Below are 10,000 nucleotides of genomic sequence, written 5' to 3' on the forward strand. Positions count from 1 at the left end.
CTCCTCTCGCACCTGCTCCTCTCGCACCTGCTCCAAACACTCCTGCTCCTCCTGCTCCTCTATCTTCTTCAGCCCCATCATCACCCACACGCCCCATCACCCTCCACATCACCTGCCATCATCACCCACCATCATCATCATCACCAACACCCATCATCATCACCATCACCAACACCTCATCCTGACGCCCATCCAACATCTCCATGATCAACATCTTCAACATCTCCATGATCAACATCTTCAACATCTCATCTCATCTCATCTCATCTCATCTCATCTTCAACATCTTCAACATCTCATCTCATCTCATCTCCCGATCCCCACTCACAACTAGCAGAAGTTTTACATAAATAACCTGCAAAGAGAATTATACACAGTATAGTACATACGCATATGGCCTACGCGTATACAGTGAGATCTTACACTGCTCTTACACACATGCCATACAACATACAACATGCAACATACACATGAAGCGTACAGTGAGATCTGCAGCGCTGTATACCCGTCTGCGCATATGCGTATGGGAATCATATATGTGTAATATATTATGCATATATACTCAGCAAAGTTTACAAGGGAAGGGAAGCTGCATAAACAAAAAGGGACAAGCAAGACACTGTGTGAGGTGAGGAAGGAGTCTTCCAAAGGGGTCTTCTGAAGGGGTCTTCTGAAGGCACCTTCCAAAGGAGTCTCCTAAGGTACCTTTCAGGAGATCCTCAAGGGTCTGTCCAAGGAGTCTTCTGAAGGGGGTCATCTGAAGGGTCTTCTGAAGGGTCTTAGGAAGGGTCTTCCAAAGGTACCTTCTAAAGGAGTTGTTCCAAAGGAGTCTTCTGAAGGAACCTTCCAAAGGTACCTTTCGGGAGATCCTCAAGGGTCCTTTCAAGGTAACTTCAAAGGGTCCTTCCAAGGTAACTTCCAAGGGTCCTTCCAAGGTAACTTCAAAGGGTCCTTCCAAGGTAACTTCCAAGAGATCTTTGGCAGCCGAGATCTTCAAAATCGAACACACTGTGCGAGGGTCTTCCAAGGGTCCTTCATCAAGGTTTGGGGCCTACGGAGGGATCACAATCGCTCGCTCGCTCGCTCGTCTACTGACTCACTGTGCAAAGATCTACTTAGAGGATGCTTCCAAAGGTTCCTCAACAGCAAAGACACTGTGCAAAGATCCCTACCGAGAGACCTTGTAAGGGCCCTTCAGCTCTGGAGAGACTTTGTAGGGGATCTATTGGTCTACCATTGGGGGACCTTTGTGGCCCCACCGTTTGGGGATCACTGGTCTACGGAGACACTGTGTGAAGGCCCACCAGCTACTGTGAAGCTACTGAGAAGGCCGTCGTGGTCTACCACTGCACAGGACTTGAGGCTCCCTGGGAAAAGAAACTCGGCAGCTTGTTCAAACCTTCTCGTCCTTTTGTTCTATCTTGAGAGTAATGTTATTCTTTTATAATACTAGTGAGAATATTCTTTTATAGATGTTGGCGTATGGATGTTGTACGGAGTTCCGTGTTCCGGAATGTTCCGAGGTGTGGTGTTTTGGAGTTCGTGATCTGTCTACATTTGCAGAAAGAGAAAATGTACTAACGCAATTCACACAAGCTCACACTTTAGAGTTTTTAGAGTATTTTTTATTTTGTGTACATAAATACGATATATCAAAGTTGTTTATTTAAATACGATATATCAAAGTTGTTTATTTAAATACGATATATCAAAGTTGTTTATTTGGTATGGTATACAGCTATGCAGTGTGTGAAATTTGCAGCCTTTTTTTAAAAAACGAGATTTTTCTTACTGGAGAATGTGTAGGCTCCAGCTGCTGTGAGGCGTTTTACATGATTGTAGTCGAGCCTGAATCTGATTGGTTGACTGCTCGGCGGGACAGCCAATCAGCAGCTTTTATTTCTAACGGCAGAGTTAGCCAGCCAGTAGCCACGCGGCTCTTTCATCTGATTTGAACTTTTTTGTCCAATCAGTGTTTTTCTTGTAGAGCTGGTGTCGCTAGTGTATTACTGCTTTATTTTCATGGCTATAGGAGTGCTGAGGGGAATCCAGCGATGTCTTTTTGTAAACGCTAGGGGGGCGCTGTAACAGCATGGCCCCACTAGGGGGTGCTGTTCATCCCCAGTCATACTCCCCTCCTGCTTTTTCGGTAGACTTGATTGTTTTGATATTCGCTCTCTGCCCTCTGTGGGCACACTGATCTCACGTGCTGTTCCGATATTTATTGCAAATAATAATAATAATGAAAATAATAATAACAGTAATAATAATCATCAAGGTTTATAAAGACGCCACCGCGGTGGCACTTTACAGATTTTAATATTTATTTTTATTTTGTAATTTGATTTTCTTATTTGACGAGCAATCAACAGGATGATGGCGTGAGCTGCTGGGGCTGAGTGTCGCATTCGGACGTAATCAGTGTGTGTGTGTGCGCACGCGCGTGTGTGTGTGCGTGTGCGTGTGTGTGTGTGTGTGTGTGTGTGTGTCCTGCCTCCAGCCAGTGTGAGATCTTCCTGATGAAGGAGAGTAGCTTTTACTTCTTTTCCTTCGATGTTTTTATTTTGTACTAAAGACACACAAAGCAATAAATGATTTCGCAGGTATTTTACGGATCCTGGGGTGTTTAGATAAATGATTTCGCAGGTGTTTGTGGATCCCGGGGTGTTATGGGTATTTGGGTATTCTGTTGTACTGACACCAGGGCTGGTCTGGGGGAGAAATAGGGCCCAGGCACCTTTGGCTTTAAGGGGCCCCCTCATAAGTTGAGAAATAGGGCCCGGGCACCTTTGGCTTTAAGGGGCCCCCTCATAAGTTGAGAAATAGGGCCCGGGCACCTTTGGCTTTAAGGGGCCCCCTCATAAGTTGAGAAATAGGGCCCGGGCACCTTTGGCTTTAAGGGGCCCCCTCATAAGTTGAGAAATAGGGCCCGGGCACCTTTGGCTTTAAGGGGCCCCTCATAAGTTGAGAAATAGGGCCCGGGCACCTTTGGCTTTAAGGGGCCCCCTCATAAGTTGAGAAATAGGGCCTGGGCACCTTTGGCTTTAAGGGGCCCCCTCATAAGTTGAGAAATAGGGCCCGGGCACCTTTGGCTTTAAGGGGCCCCTCATAAGTTGAGAAATAGGGCCCGGGCACCTTTGGCTTTAAGGGGCCCCCTCATAAGTTGAGAAATAGGGCCCGGGCACCTTTGGCTTTAAGGGGCCCCCTCATAAGTTGAGAAATAGGGCCCAGGCACCTTTGGCTTTAAGGGGCCCCTCATAAGTTGAGAAATAGGGCCCAGGCACCTTTGGCTTTAAGGGGCCCCCTCATAAGTTGAGAAATAGGGCCCGGGCACCTTTGGCTTTAAGGGGCCCCCTCATAAGTTGAGAAATAGGGCCCGGGCACCTTTGGCTTTAAGGGGCCCCCTCATAAGTTGAGAAATAGGGCCCAGGCACCTTTGGCTTTAAGGGGCCCCCTCATAAGTTGAGAAATAGGGCCCGGGCACCTTTGGCTTTAAGGGGCCCCCTCATAAGTTGAGAAATAGGGCCCGGGCACCTTTGGCTTTAAGGGGCCCCTCATAAGTTGAGAAATAGGGCCCGGGCACCTTTGGCTTTAAGGGGCCCCTCATAAGTTGAGAAATAGGGCCCGGGCACTTTTGGCTTAAAGGGGATGCCTCATAAATAATTAGCGGCGAAGAACTGACTCTCTGCTGGGCCCCGCACCCTCGTGGATCCCTATTTTCAGAAATGTAAAAAAAATAAAAAAATAATAAATAATGTATTTTTTTAACATTTCTGAAAATAGGGGCCCACGAGGGTGCGGGGCCCACGGGGAAATGCTCGCTCTGCCAGATGGCCAGGGGCCCATGAGGGTGCGGGGCCCACGGGGAAATGCCCGCTATGCCAGATGGCCAGTCCAGCCCTGTGCTGATGTACAAATCTGCGTTGCTCTTCACAAGTCGCTTACGTCAATGCCAAACTGAAGTTTACACTTTTTCTTTCTTGACTTTTTTTAAAAGATCTTGTATTTGATGTAAAAAAAAAAAAGTCTATATCTATATCTCTATCTATATGAATATATACAATAATAATACTCTTGACATAATACACATGAATACAAAAATAATGAATAGTAATTATGAAAATCAATATAGAAAAAAAAAAACAAAAGCAATAAATTATTTTTCCGACTTCCTTCGTGTTTTAGCTGATTGTGGTCCTAGCTGAGCTGCCGTTACTGACACACACATCTAGCCCCGCCCCCTTACTGACACACACACGCCTTAGTCCCTCCCCTAGCCCCGCCCCCTTACTGACACACACTAGCCCCGAACCTTTACTGACACACACACACACGCCTTAGTCCCTCCTCTAGCCCCCCCCACGCCTTAGTCCCTCCCCTAGCCCCGCCCCCTTACTGACACACACACATCTTAGTCCCTCCTCTAGCCCCGCCCCCACGCCTTAGTCCCTCCTCTAGCCCCGCCCCTATACTGTGACATACATGCTAGCCCCGCCCCTATACTGTGACACACACATAAAACCCCGCCCCTATTACTGTGACACCTTATCCTAACCACTGCAATAACCAGCACTGATATACCACACACACACGCTCATACACACCCACCCACACACACACACACACACACACACACACACACACACACACACACACACACGCTCATACACACCCACCCACACACACACACACACACACAGCATACAACTCAATACATATCATCACCATTTTTACACACAGAGTAAAAACTATAGTGTCAGTGTGTGTGCACATCTCACAAACCCAGACACACACACACATACACACACACACACACACACACACACACACACACACACACACACACACACACACACACACACACACACACACACACACACACACACACCAATCCCCCTCCCCCACCCCCGTAATGGCGTTAGTGTGTGTGCGGGCGGTCAGTAATGGCGTGTCAGTGTGTGTGTGTGCTAGCCGTGGCTTTACTGTGTTTCTATACGACGCTTTGTAACTCAGTAGCATAGCAATAGCAGCAGACTGTACCTGAACAGGGTGGCCGTGTGGAAGAGTGTGTGTGTGTGTGTGTGTTTGTGTGTGTGTGTGTGTGTGTGTGTGTGTGTGTGTGTGTGTGTGTGTGTGTGTGTGTGTGTGTGTGTGTGTGTGTGTGTGTGTGTGTGTGTGTGTGTGTGTGTGTGTGTGTGTGTGTGTGTGTGTGTGTGTGTGTGTGTAGCAATATAGCAGCTCACTGTAGCGACTGCAGAGGACCATAGCACTGCTTCACTGTGTGTGTGTGTGTGTGTGTGTGTGTGTGTGTGTGTGTGTGTGTGTGTGTGTGTGTGTGTGTGTGTGTGTGTGTGTGTGTGTGTGTGTGTGTGTGTGTGTGTGTGTGTGTGTGTGTGTGTGTGTGTGTGTGTGTGTGTGTGTGTGTAAGAGACTGTGTGTGTATGTGTGTGTGTGTTCTTCATGTTGCCTTTTCGCCCTGCCAGTCAGTCCCTCCTCTGTGGTTTTACCTGTTGTTGGTTCTACCTGTACCTGTCGGTTCTAGAGCTGTCTCCCTGTTCTCCTGTTCTCCTGTTCTCCTGTTCTATACCTGTTCTACCTGTTCTACTGTTTTACCTGTGACTGTGTTCTGTCCCCTAATGATGCCAATCAAACGCCAATAAAGGGAACGATGTTTCACCTGACGCTGTGTTACCTGCCTCTCTGTCACCTGTGTTACCTGCCTCTCTGTCCTCCGATGTTTCACCTGACTCTGTATTACATGCCTCTGTCACCTGTGTCACCCGCCTCTCTGTCACCTGTGTCACCTGCTTCCCCGCCTCTCTGTCACCTGTGTCACCCGCCTCTCTGTCACCTGTGTTACCTGCTTCCCCGCCTCTCTGTCACCTGTGTTACCCACCTCTCTGTCACCTGTGTCACCTGTGTTACCTGCCTCTATGTCACCTGTGTCACCCGCCTCTATGTCCTCTGTGTTACCTGCTTCCCTGTCCTCTCTGTCATCTGTGTTACCTGCCTGTCACCTGTGCTACCTGCCTCTCTGCCGCCCGTGTTATCCGCCCTCTCTGTCCTGTGTTACCTGTCTTTCTGTCACCTGTGTCAACTGTGTTGCCTGTCGTCTTTGTCATCTGTGTCACCTGTGTCACCTGTGTTGCCTGTCGTCTCTGTCGCCTGTGCTTTTCTGTCTCCTGTCCTTGAGGCCTCGTGCTTCACTGACACCCCGCCCCCGTGGACAAAACTATAAAGGTTCCCCACAGTCACAACAGCTTCCGTGGACAAAACTATAAAGGTTCCCCACAGTCACAACAGTTTTGGCAAATGAGAACATTATTGTTGAATTCTGCTTTTGCGACATATTGAACTAAACTTGCGACATCCCGAGGTCACAAGCACAAGGGATATTTGAAAGCTGATGTCCTTACCTAGAGCCTGTACTCTGATGTTTCACTTGATGCTGCCTCTCTCTCACCTGTCTCTCTCTCACCTGTCTCCGACTTAACTTTGTCTTACCTGTCTCTCTCTCACCTGTCTCTGTCTTAACGTTGTCTTATCTGTCTCTCTCTCACCTGTCTCTATCCTGACGGTGTCTTGAGCCCTATTCAGACAGGACTAGTTTTATGTATGGACATGGGGAAATGTGATTTTTATCTCTGAACGTCAGTAATAGAAATGGCTGACTAGGATTAAAATGTGGTGGGAAGAAGTGTGAGGGGTAAATTATTACACAACGCTGTGACAGTGTTGTCATGACGTGCGTGTCATCTCACAATATATTACTGATTTTTGAGCGTATTATTGTGAATCCATGAAGACATTTGGTCCCGTGGACCAAATATAAAAACTGGCTGCTAGTTTACTACCCTGTCAGAATCCATTCTAATGTGTCAGTATGCATGCCTTCATCTGCTTTCAATGTGTTTGACCTGATTTTGACAGCAAACACAGTTTGGAAAAACTCCTTAAAACAAAATCTGACTGCTTACTTCAAGGCTGTAATGTTTACAAGCCCAGAGAGATGAGATATAATGTGCGTTTCATGCACTTAACCAGAAAGCTCTACATAGGATCTTATTTACACAGGATTCTCTCCTCTCCTTTCTCCTCTCCTCTTCTCTTCTCTTCTCTTCTCTTCTCTTCTCTTTCGCCGGACTCTTTCCCTTATTTCTCTTTTCCTCTTCTATTCCTTCTCTCCTCTTCCCTTCTCTTCTCTATCTCTCTCTCTCTTCTCTTCTCCCTCTCTCTCTGTCTTCCTCTCCTCTTCTCCTCTCCTCTCTCTTCTCCCCCTCTCCTCTCCTCTCCTCTCCTCTCTTTAATGCTTTTGTCCATGTTTCCTGATCTGTCTGAGTGTTACTAAGAGAAGCTCCAGGACAATGTCCTCATTTGCCAAGGCTTAATTATGACGTTTCTGTCTACTGGCCTTCATCAATTCGGCATAGCTCTTTCCTCTTTGTCCACTTGCCTCTCCGCTCCTCCTCTCCTCTCCTCTCCTCTCCTCTCCTCCTTTACTCTCATCTCCTCTCCTCCCTTCTCTCCTTTCCTCTCCTCTCCTCCTCTCCTATCCTATCCTCTCCCCTCCCCTTCTCTCCTCACCTCTCCTCACCTCTCCTCCTCTCTCCCCCCCCCTCCTCTCCTCCCCTCTCCTCTCTCTTCCCTCCCTCTCATCTCTTCTCCTCTCCTCTCCTCTCCTCCCCTCTCCCCTCCCCTCTCCTCCTCTTCTCTCCTCTCCTCTCTTCCCCTCTCCTCTCCTCTCTCCTTTCCCCTCTCCTCTCCTCTCCCCACCTTCCTCTCCTCTCCTCCTCTCCTCTCCTCTCCCCTCTTCTTTCCTCTCCTCTCCTCTCCTCTCCTCTCTTCCCCTCTCCTCTCCTCTCTTCTCCTCCCCTCCTCTCCTTTCCTCTCCTCTCCTCTCCCCTCTCCTCTCCTCCTCTCCTCTCCTCTGTCTCTGCCTCCTCATCCCGACCCCCTTCTCCATACCGGGCATTCCTTAAGCACCCCCCCCCCCTCATATTTAATACTGTGCATTCCTTACCCCCACACCCCCCCCCCCCCCCTATTTAATACCGGACATTCCTTACCCCCCCCCCATTTCTAATACTAAGCTTCCTAATAAAAATACCCCTCCCCCTTTCATTACCTGACATTCCTTAGCCCTCCACTCTCTCTCCCACCCTCTATCTCCCTCTCTCCCCTCTCTCTTCCCTCTCTCTCCGCCTCTCTCTTCCCTCTCTCCTCCTCCTCTCTCCTCCTCTATCTCCCTCTCTCATCCCCCTCTCTCCTCCTCCCCCTTCCCTCTCTCTCCTCCTCTATCTCCCTCTCTCCCCTCTCTCTTCCCTCTCTCCACCTCTCTCCTCCTCCCTCCCCCTCTCTCTATCTCCTCCTCTATCTCCCTCTCTCCCCTCTCTCTCACCCTCTATCTCCCCTCTCTCTCACCCTCTATCTCCCTCTTTCCTCCTCCTCTCCCTCTATCTCCCTCTTTCCTCCTCCTCTCCCCCCCTCTCTCCCACCCTCTATCTCCCTCTCTCCCCTCTCTCTTCCCTCTCTCCTCCTCCTCTCTCCCTCTCTTCTCCTCCCTCTCCCCCACTCTCTCTTCCCTCTATCTCACCCTCTCTCCTCCTCTCCCATCCCCCTCCCACTCTCTCCTCTCTCTCCTCCTCTATCTCCCACTCTCTCCTCTCTCTTCCTTCTCTCTTTCTTCTCTCTCTTTTCACTCTCTCTTTCCCCTCTCTCTCCTCCCCCTCTGTCCTTTCTTTTTCTCCTCTCTCTCCTCTCTCTTCCCTCTGTCCTCCCCCTCTCCCTCTCCCTCCTCCTCATCCCTCTCTCTCTCCCCCTCTCTACTTTATTACCATGCATTCCTGACTCCAGCTTCATACTCCTCAGTCTCCCACATATATGTCCAGACAGAGCCCTCATTCTGATGTTGGGAAAGACACGTGCGGGACAGCCGGCTGGAGAAAGGCATCCGTTGATTAAAGTATCCGTTGGGAGAGAAATGGCCTGTTAATGCTGCAAGTCTTAGGGCTCAGACATACCAAAGCCAAACGGAACGGTCACGGGACGAACGCGGCCTTTCTGCTTAGTTTCAGCCAGCGTGTTTTTCTCTGCCTTTCACACTGACAGCGTTGGCGTGCACGGCCAGTCCTGTTAAAAAAAAAATCCACAGCTAAAGCTAGCATTTAAATGACTATTTATTTAAACTATCTTTTGTTCTGCACTTTATGATCTTATTGTTCCTGTTTTAGGCCTGCATTAGCCAACTAGCTTTGCCCCTCGCTGTTGTCCAGGGGGCTGATACAGGATATAAAACCCTCTCCGCTAGTGGCCGTGTTTTGATGAACTGAACTTTACCCTGTCTGTCTTACATCTCTCTATTCCTGCTTTCTCCTCTCCTTCCTTTGTTTTTTTGGTCCTGTGTGTGTGTGTGTGTGTGTCTGTGTGTGTGTGCGTGATGACTGTGGGTCATGTGACCATCTGAGGACACTTGACCCCTCCCACTGCCCGTCTGACTCCACCCACTACCCACCTGACACCACCCACTCTCCACTGTCCTCACGGTGTGGGTGGTGTTAAACACTGTGCATTTAAAGTTGTCCACAAATGTGCACGAGACGATGAGCTCGCACCAGTTTAATGTGTCAGGTGGGGAGGAGGAGCTGAAGTGGAGTGTGGTATTAATGGCTCTTTAGCGGGATCCGGATCTTAGTGGCTCGTTCCTTTCAAAGAGCCATTAAAAAATGGCTTTTTTGGCTCTTTTTATTTGGGCTCTTTTATTTATTATTATTTATTATATATTATTTATTCAGTGTTTAGAATGTAATATTTTGCCACTCTTTAAGGCAAACAATTGTGTTTTTTCCCCAAATTGAATTACTCTGGTCGAGGTCACATGCTTAAAATGAATGAAAAATGAACGAAATAACAGTCGAGTGGCTCCCCCAGCTGTGATCCGGTTCCCATCGTTCACTTCAGGGAGCCGTTCAAAAGAACGACACACCTCTAGTGCGGTGCACAC

At 48.6% G+C, this 10,000-nt stretch overlaps 1 protein-coding gene across 1 annotated transcript in view; it reads left to right on the plus strand.

Moving 5' to 3' along the window:
• The window catches only part of ppargc1a (peroxisome proliferator-activated receptor gamma, coactivator 1 alpha), a 63,666-nt gene extending 63,546 nt beyond the window's left edge, over window positions 1-120 (plus strand). The window contains exon 11 of the mRNA XM_063186951.1: window positions 1-120. This exon is cut by the window's left edge and continues 599 nt beyond it. The gene's annotated coding sequence lies outside the window, so the exon portion shown is untranslated.
• Window positions 121-10,000: the final 9,880 nt, after the last annotated feature.

The sequence above is a fragment of the Engraulis encrasicolus genome, chromosome 21 (assembly GCF_034702125.1).
Source record: "Engraulis encrasicolus isolate BLACKSEA-1 chromosome 21, IST_EnEncr_1.0, whole genome shotgun sequence".
Lineage (NCBI taxonomy): Eukaryota > Metazoa > Chordata > Actinopteri > Clupeiformes > Engraulidae > Engraulis > Engraulis encrasicolus.